The 10,050-nt window shown below is 38.2% G+C and overlaps 1 long non-coding RNA gene across 1 annotated transcript; it reads left to right on the top strand.

The window, feature by feature from the left end:
* The first annotated feature begins 4,981 nt into the window (after positions 1–4,981).
* On the top strand, positions 4,982–9,180 carry LOC127957157 (uncharacterized). Its single transcript, XR_008153720.1, has 3 exons — positions 4,982–5,088; positions 5,180–5,242; positions 9,129–9,180. It is a non-coding gene; the product is annotated as an uncharacterized LOC127957157 (long non-coding RNA).
* The last annotated feature ends 870 nt before the right edge of the window (positions 9,181–10,050 follow it).

Genomic DNA, 10,050 nt, shown 5'->3' with positions numbered 1-10,050 from the left:
CACAAGTTGTATGAGTTTAAGAGAATGAAAATGTGAAATCCCAAGTTTACAGCAGTAAGTGAAATTGCATAGACATGAATGACCATCAATCACTTAATTAACCCTCACATTGAGTTCCTTAATGAGGTTAAAATTATATTAGATACACCAGTACAGATGTAAGACTGGAGGAACTTGCGTTGCCTGTGTAAAGGGGTTCCCTTTGTTGTAGTTGAAAAGGGGGTTTCCCGAGGTTGCTGTTTGGCTGGAATTTCAGTAGGTGTTGAAGTGACGTCTTGGGAAACCCGTGGTTCAGAATTGGCTGAAGATGTAGAGATGTGGGCTGGCTGAAGTTCAAAGGGCACTCGAAGTCAGACTCAGAGACATGGCATTACAAAACTTAACTCAGAACAAGGAACTTTCAAACGGAAAAGAAAAGAAACTAAAGTAAAAGAACAGAAGTAAAGTTTGACAAGAGTATGGTGGTGTTACTTCTCATCGGGGCTAAGTAGCAGCAGGCATGCTGGCCGAAGCGTGCTGGAACCACACTCAAAGAATGCTAAAACTGATGACTAAAAGCATGGCTAAGAGCAAAAGCTAAAAGCAGGCATGACTGATAGCAAAAGTTAAGAAGCAAACGCTAAATGCAAAATTTTATGGTGTCCTGAGTATTTAAACTGGCCTTTTGGCCACACCTCAAATGTAGTCTTGACCAATTTGATATTGTCTTTGTTGGGGGTATCATAAATCATATGTTATCTTATCAAGCACGTGGTCTGAATTTTCCCGCTCTTGCAGGGTATCATTTTGGACGTGATTCCTATAACAAGAATATGATAAATTTGACAAATAACTGATGGTCAAAAACGTTTCAAGCAAACTGATTCAAACACATACATACAAAACATGAATATGAATCCTTAAGCTATCCAATAGTTATTAAAAGACATATGCAATAAGTGATTATACACATGGTAGTCAAATGTTTGGGTTACATATAAATGAATATGGAGTTAAGCAATGGACTGATATTACTGATATGGGAAGTCGTGGCCTAATGGTTAAAGAGTCGGACTTCCAATCGAAAGGTTGTGAGTTCGAGTCCCGGGCTGGCAGGAATTGTGGGTGGGGGGGAGTGCATGTACAGTTCTCTCTCCACCTTCAATACCACGACTTAGGTGCCCTTGAGCAAGGCATTGAACCCCCAGCTGCTCCCCGGGCGCTGCAGCATAAATGGCTGCCCACTGCTACGGGTGTGTGTTCACAGTGTGTGTGTGTTCACTTCGGATGGGTTCACTTCGGATGGGTTAAATGCAGAGCACAAATTCTGAGTATGGGTCACCATACTTGGCTGAATGTCACGTCACTTTCACTTATTAATTTAGAAGTCTTTTTTGAGTTCATTTTGGTGCATCTACATCTATAAAAGACAGTTCCTGTGCCATTCTCGGACATAAGGATATTCTGTGGAGACCAGAGGTTAAATTTAAATTTCAGTCTGGTTCTTCTAGTTGGGTGCATTCAATCCAAAGATCTTGAATACTCTCATGGGTTTACATGTGATGGTCAGGCTGTGCATCTCTTTGACCATCAATTTTGATTAATTGACCAAAAAATGGACAGTCTCTTTTTTTATTGAAATTGTCAATAATTGTTCTAATGGTGTTAATGTTGAAATATTTTCTGTGAAAGAGTTGGTTATAGGATTTGCTTCTGACTTGTGGCACTAGGAATTGATTTGCAACATACTGTTGCCTTTTTTGAGGAATTCGGCTCCTCATGTTTCAACTATGGTCCTGTTCGAATCTTTTATTTGTCTGGTTCGGGTCTGATATGCTACAGTGGCCTCCAGAAGTTTGCACTCTGCAAGTGAACGACGCCTTGTGGGGCCTTTTGCTGGACTGTATTCGAACAGCTGAGTCTTTACTCATTTTCAAAAAACAAACTCATCTTTTTCACCAGCACTTAACCAACTAATACTAGCACTTACCTTACCTTTTCTTTTCTTGTCTATCATTTTCTTTAAAAAAAACCTTGCTATGTGTTCTGTACTAGACTAACTGAGACTTGTCATGGCACTTGTATACTGTTGTTCTCTTGTTGGTCCGATTGCTTCTATTGTTCTCATTTGTAAGTCGCTTTGAATAAAAGCGTCTGCTAAATGATTAAATGTAGATGTAAATGTTGTTGGTTTAGATGGTTTAACAAGTTTATACAATTATTCCTCTCCTATGGTAGAGAATCAGTGGAACTGTTCCTCAAGGGATCTATAGTGCACTGTCTGATGTGATACTACAGCTGGCGGCTGGATGCTTACAATTTTATCTGTAATAGTATTTATCTTGTAGTAAAGTGGTTCATAGAGTCATTACTTCTGTGCTGTTGGGAAATGTCAACACCTGTTGATGCTTTATTTTTTGTTAATGTATCCACTGTATTGAATAAATAAATCAGATCTAGCAGTTTTTTATGCTTTTCTGTAGGATTGTGTACTTTCCCGCCAAGCAATACAAAATACCTCTAGTTTTGTTTTCCTCCAGCTGTGCTCCATTTTCCGGGCTGCTCTCTTTAGGGTGTGAATGTGCTCATTATACCACAATGTCAGACTGTTTTCCTTAAAGGAACACTCCACCGTTTTTTGAAATAGGGCTTATTCACATTATTTCCTACATTTAGATAGGTGGGCAAATGCATTTTTGTGTCAGTGCATGCATTGTTTTAGTTTGACTGGGTCGGCGTTAGCTTAGCTTAGCACAATGAATGGAATCCTTTGTTGCCAGCTAGCATGGCCTGAGTAAAAGTGATCAAAAAATAAAAAAAAAACCCACCTAAATACTTCTTGTGGCCTGCGTATTCACAACGAGTACAAATAGTGATCCAGATTAACACTAGGCGATTTCCTAGGCAGATATTGACTTGGGACTATATTATGGGGAAGCACAGGTGAAGCACTGCTGCTTAGGCGAAGCACTGCTACTTCGGCGCAGAGATATCACGCAACACATGAAATCCCATGACTTCCGTCAACATACCAGCGTGCAACGCGTCAAAAAAACAGAAGAAGAAGAACATACCGGCGTGACCTGCACCGAGTGTCTTCGCTTTTGGATTATGTATTTTGAGAAGTTACAGCAAACATAGTTATTACCTGCATGGCAAAAGGTTGTGAGAACAAGCAAAGGACATACATGAATGTAATGTTTCACAGAGTTCCATCTAATGTGGAACTGAGAAATAAATGGCTAGCAGCTCTGGAGATCCGTAGTTCAACGCCTCTCAACAAAATAAAGCAGTATCATGTTTGCGATGAACATTTTGCACCAGAGGACTACTTTGAAAAAATGGAATATGGGTCCAGAAAGACGGTACTACGTCTGAAAGATACGGCAGTCCCATCTATTTTCAAAGCACAGGAAGAACAATGTGCACATGTAAGTTGTCTTTTATTTCTCTTCCTTATGTTAATCTGTGTTTTTATTCGGATGTAAAATAGATGCTGCACTAGACTACGGATAGACTAGACTACTATCTAGACTACGAACCTGTAAAATGAAATGACTGAGGGGTAAGTTAGCTAGCTATATTTCTCAGTATAACTACTAGAGAGGAGAAGGCTACTAGCATTTTGACCAAAGGAGGTAGCAGAACGGTCTTCACTCTATTTCCGTCAGCATAGATTGGCATATTCCCCCACATTCACACCCCCAGTTCATGTTGGCTCTCATCCTCACGTCCTCAGGCTGTTGAGCGATCGCAACCTCCTCCTCCTGTCGTTCTATTTCCAAAGCACGCAGCTCGTCTTCTGTAAACTCTGGTTCAAATAGGTATGGTTCTGTTTCTTGACTGTCTGAGAAGTCACCCTCTTCTTCTCTCTCAAAATCAGTCATGTTCATCGCCATTCGTGTACTGTAAGGAAAATAGCCAGGCAGCTACTATTCACGCCGGTATGTTGACGGAAGTCGTGGGATTTCATGTGTTGCGTGATATCTCTGCGCCGAAGTAGCAGTGCTTCGCCTAAGCAGCAGTGCTTCGCCTGTGCTTCCCCGTAATATAGTCCCAAGTCAATATCTGCCTAGGAAATCGCCTAGTGTTAATCTGGATCACTATTTGTACTCGTTGTGAATACGCAGGCCACGAGAAGTAATTAGGTGTTTTTTTTTTATTTTTTGATCACTTTTACTCAGGCCATGCTAGCTGGCAACAAAGGATTCCATTCATTGTGCTAAGCTAAGCTAACGCCGACCCAGTCAAACTAAAACAATGCATGCACTGACACAAAAATGCATTTGCCCACCTATCTAAATGTAGGAAATAATGTGAATAAGCCCTATTTCAAAAAACGGTGGAGTGTTCCTTTAATGTTGCTTAAGTGTAAAGGAGCAACTGTATCTAAATAGTATGATGCATTTCACAATCACATAATGCACATTATTTTTTGAGGAATAAAGAGTAGATCATTTTGATACCAAGAAAGAAACTTCTAACATCTAGAAGATATTAAACAAGAGATACATTCATACACCTAAATATTAGCATTTAGAGCTAAACTAATAGCTATAAACATTGTAACTAAATTAATATAATAGGGAAGCATACAGACAACACATGCATATACCAGATACATTTGTAACTGATTGATTATAGTCTAAATAAGGAAAATGCCTTTTAGGCTGTCTAAGACATAAAGCCCAAACTTTCATAAATTGTCCTAAACAAATGCTACAAGCTGTAGCAGTTCAGTCCACCTATTCTATGAGATAAGTGAGACTAGTCGGTATCCACTGACAACCCATTTAAAAGTCTAATGACTGAGGGGAAGAAGGGGTTCCTTAGTCTGTAAATCCTGCATTTTATGCTCCTGTACCCCTGTCCTGAGTGTAGGAGTGTGAAGAGTCCGTGTTGTGGGTGGGTGGGGTACTTATGGATGGAGGCAGCTCTCCTGTGGACTCTGCAGTGGAAAACCACATCTAACCATACATTAAATTATTTAATCCTATGTCACATTTAATATAATCCACATGTTCTCAGGGTCACAAAGGTTCAAAGGGGGACATGGGAATCCCTGGAATATCAGGAGTAAAGGGATCAATGGGTCTGCCTGGATTACAGGTAAAATGTATTTTATGCTTGTGGAATTTCACATAATGCACAATGCTTGTTACTGTTTAAGTCATATGGTTACTTGGTCATGTGTCCACAGGGTGGGAATGGTCTGAAAGGAGACAAAGGAGACATTGGCTTGCCAGGCCCTCAGGGACCCTCGGTAAGTAAAGCCAAAAGAAATGTGAATTAAGAATGTGTGTGTGCACTTACAGTCAACAACAGATGTAGAAAACTGGGAGTAATCTTTGTTAGAGTGGTAGCTTGCATGATGTCAGTACTGTTACATACCCCTTTTAAAGTCTAGGGGAAATAATAACAATAATAATGGTAGGAGAATGAGAGAACTACCATCTTCAGGTCCCAGGCTAGACACAAAATGCTCATGGACACCAGATTTAAAATAAAACAAAATATTTAATTAAACTGTGGGATGTAAATAAACAAAAGCTTTAGGATTGGAAAGGCCAAAACACCAAGCAAAAGAGCATTCTTACTACAGCGTCTTTAAGGTATGTATACACGCATAGAGGTGCATCTAAATAAAATTAGAATACCATGAAAACTATTTAAAAAAAGAGTGAAACATTTAAATATATTAGATCACTGCTGCTGAGACACTATTGAGCCTTCAGCTTGTATGTATTGTTGGATAAACTGTTTCTCATCATTCTCTTGAAAATATCCCATAGATTCTAAATGGGTTCAGGTCAGGCATCTTGGCTGGCCAATCAAGAAAACAATAGTAATATCAGGATCAGCAAACCACTTGGAAGTGGTTTTGGCACTGAAATCAGTTGCTAAATTCCTACTGTAAAAGGAAATCATCATTTCCATAAAGCTTTTCAGCAGATGGAAGTATAAAGTACACCAAAATCACCTGGTAGACAACTGGATTGACCTTGGACTTGATAATACACAATGGACCAACACCAGCAGACAACAATAACAATGGGCGGAGAATGAGAGAACTTCCATCTCCAGGTCCCAGGCTAGACACAAAATGCTCAGTGACACCAGATTTAAAATGATGCCCTCTTAGATTTTTATTAAGATTCTTCTATTATCAATTGGAACCCACAATAATATTTAAACTATTACTAAGCTTAATATATATAAACTATTAGTAAGCTTAATATATATAAAACCATAATTTATTGGGTACTTTCAAATGGGAGGTGGCTGTTCCGAACTCTCACCCCTTAATTTCAACTTCATTTTTGCATTGTTGTTTTTAAAATTATCTTTTTGATTCTTTTAAAAAGTGAAGCTCAGAAAGATATACATATTGTAATATTTTGTTTTGTAAATTATTAAACTTTATGTAAAAATGTGTTCCACAAATTTTAATGTTGCTACCGTTTTAGTCTATTTAGTCTGAGACTGATTTTAAACCATATTTAATTAATGATTAGGAAATATTCCTGTGTCCCCCTCTCTCAAATAAGCAAGGTGTAAGTAGATAGGTCTCCTCATTTTGAGGTAAATGTTCAAAAGTCTGAAAAATCTGTCTGTTTAAAGAACATCACTACTGAACACGTTTTTTGTGCAATTAAGCACACTTTTTGGGAGTTATTCCTTAACATTTAGTTTTTATGTGTATACCACTTTTCAAAACTGTGCTAGCTATATGTGCTGATTAGCATCAGGATAGGTTAAAACTACATAAACAGTCACTTCTGAAACATGTCATAAATTGTTTTGGTAGTGACAAATGGGAAAACATAAGCTTCATATTTGGTTGTGCAAAAACGGTTGTGCAATTATTTTGTATTTTAGTATGTTTTAGTATGTGAGTTAAAATTCTGTAATGTGATGTGGTTGCTAACAAAGCATTACTATCACTACTGAAAATGTGCTGTCACTACCGAAACATGGGGTGTTTTGTCAAAAATAAATTATACTGAAATATTAACTAAGATATCATAGATTTTGCTTCAGTGTTTATTTAAGCTAATGAATCCCGAATCATTAACTGATCCTTCAATGAATCATTATGGTCAACATTTTGCCTGTTACAAAGATAAATTAGGTTCAAAATACAACATAAATTACACTTAAAATATATTTAAAGAATAATATAATTAATAATAAATAATAAATATATATATATTGGATTAAAACCTTTCTGAAAATACAATATGAGATTTAAATGCACAATTACCATAAATTTGTACCTTGGATATCATACAGTTTGCAGATATATAAACTTCTGTTCAGAAGTTTACGTTACCCAGCTATTAATTCAATGAGTTCCTTTCTGGAGAATCAGTAATTTTTTCACCTTTTGTAATAGTTGTGTATATGAGTCCCTTAGTTGTCCTCAGTGTGAATATATGGATTTCAAAATCATACAGTCACTTTTGGAAAGGGTTCAGATAAACAGAGGATGCTGGAAAACCAAAGAATGTGCAAGAGCTGGAGGATTTTTCTAAGGAATAGCAAAGTGAAAGTGATGACATTTGCCAAGTATGGCAAACCATACTCGGAATTGGTGCTCTGCATTTAACCCAGCAGCAGTCCAGTCCTTTTTGAAGCGAGACGCTTCTGAAGCTGTCTGTTATTCAAGAGTGGCTTGACACAAGGAATTCGACAGCTGAAACCCATGTTTTGCATACGTCTGTACATAGTGGTTCTTGAAGCACTGACACCAGCTGCAGTCCACTCTTTGTGAATCTCCACCACATTTTTGAATGGGTTTTGTTTCACATTCCTCTCCAGGGTGCGGTTATCCCTATTGCTTGTACATTTTTTTTCTATCACATCTTTTCCGTCCCTTCACCTCTCTATTAATGTGCTTGAACACAGAGCTCTGTGAACAGCCAGCCTCTTTTTTACAATGACCTTTTGTGTCTTGCCCTTCTTGTGCAAGGTGTCAATGGTCGTCTTTTGGACAACTGTCAATTCAGCAGTCTTCCCCATGTTTGTGTAGCCTACAGAACTAGACTGAGAGACCATTTAAAGGCTTTGCAGGTTTTTTTAGTTAATTAGCTGATTAGAGTGTGGCACCAGGTGTCTTCAATATCGAACCTTTTCACAATATTAAAATTTTCTGAGATACTGAATTTGGGAAAAAGTTAAAAGAAATAAACATTTGAAATATATCTGTCTGCGTGTAATGGATAAATATAATATACACGTTTCACTTTTTGAATGGAATTAGTGAAATAAATCAACTTTTTGATGATATTCTAATTATATGACCAGCACCTGTATATCCAGCGCCCGGGGAGCAACTGGGCATCCAGTACCTTGCTCAAGGGCACTTCAGCCATAGGTATTGAGGCTGGAAGGGAGCGCTGTTCATTCACTCCCTTCCACCTACAACTCCTGCCAGCACCGAGACTCGAACCTGCGACCTTCAGGTTACTTGTCCAGCTCTCTAACCATTAGGCCACAGCTGCCCTTCAGTTGAGCTGCCCAGGCAGTTGAACTGCTCAAGACCAACGAGGGACTCATGAACAACTATCACAAAATATAGAAACAGTCGCGGATCATCCAGGAAACAACACATGGTATTAAGATTCAAGGGTATGTAAACTTTTCAATGGGGTCATTTTGATAAAGTCAGTTATTATTTTGTCTTGTGGAGTATATGTAAACATCTATCATGTGAAATAGCTTATTCATGACAGTACTAAATGAAAAATTACACACAATTTTCATGATCCCTCTAATTTTGTTTAAATTATTAACAATTCACACATACCACATGTAAAATTATGAGCACAACTGTATGTTTGTTTTTGTGAATAGTGGGGGCATCCAATAGGCGTAATGGTTTTTATACTGTAGAAACTGTATATACACCTAACCCTAACCCTCACAGGAAACTTTGTGCATTTTTACTTTCTCAAAAAAACTCATTTTGTATGGTTTATAAGCGTTTTGAAAAATGGGGACATGGGTTATGTCCATAAGTCACCCTCTCCTTGTAATACCTGTTTCATACCCATGTCATTATAAAAAGTTGTGTCCTGATATGTCATAAAAACACACCCACACTTATATATTCCATTTTCAGTTTTCAATTTTGCTCACATTAACAGATTATTGGGCCCCCTGGAGCACCTGGTCCACATGGACCACCTGGCCCTATGGTGAGTTAAAAATGCACAACGGAAATGGCATAAGATATTAACACTTTTTTTTTTAATAGTCTTGAATTAAGATATTTTTCTTGCCCCACGAACACACACACACATCAATAAATACAGTGTGATTTATGCTTGAAACAAAAACCCTTGATACATACTCGGTTAATACGAAGATGAGGGGTTTTGAAGGAGTTTATTCTGTTATAACAACCAACTAGTTGTATATTGTCTCACTTTTTAAATGACTTCTAGACACATATAGGACGTGTGAAAAAACTCCAATCCTATTGGTCCACATAGCCTGTGATATCTTAGGAAGGTCAACATGTCACCAACTTAGTTGTTTAAAGGAGACGTGAAACAGGCAGACTGAAGGAAAGACACGTTACATGCTTTACTCAAAACGTTCCCCTTCAAGGAAACTCATGGGGAACAAAATTCCAGCTATAACATAAAGAGAAATGTGCCTGTCCACCAGGTGAGAGAGCACCAAAGAAGTGACAGACATACACCTAACCTTTTCTCAGAAAGTGGCCAAGCCACTTCACCTCGGGCTGCTCACATAACCTGGCAGAAATGGGGGACCCAATTTCAAATAAAGGGGAACACCCAAACCAAGTTAAAACCAGATAGCTATGCTATGTGACCAATACTAGTCTGGATACACAAGATCACTAAAGAGGCTAACTAGAAAATCTCTAGATATGTGCTCAAAGATATTGCTACTTAAACCCAACTAAGGAGAGTAGCTGCTGAGCTAGAATACGGCTATCCTCAGATATCTATATTCTGTATATCTATATTTTAAGGTACTAAGCAGTAGTTTGCTTGGTGGTACGGAGAGCTACATCTGTAGTGTGGGGCAGCTCTTCAG

Source organism: Carassius gibelio, chromosome B5, assembly GCF_023724105.1.
Source record: "Carassius gibelio isolate Cgi1373 ecotype wild population from Czech Republic chromosome B5, carGib1.2-hapl.c, whole genome shotgun sequence".
Classification (NCBI taxonomy): domain Eukaryota; kingdom Metazoa; phylum Chordata; class Actinopteri; order Cypriniformes; family Cyprinidae; genus Carassius; species Carassius gibelio.
Note: the sequence above shows the minus strand (reverse complement) of the source record. Positions and strands in the feature narration are given on the sequence as shown.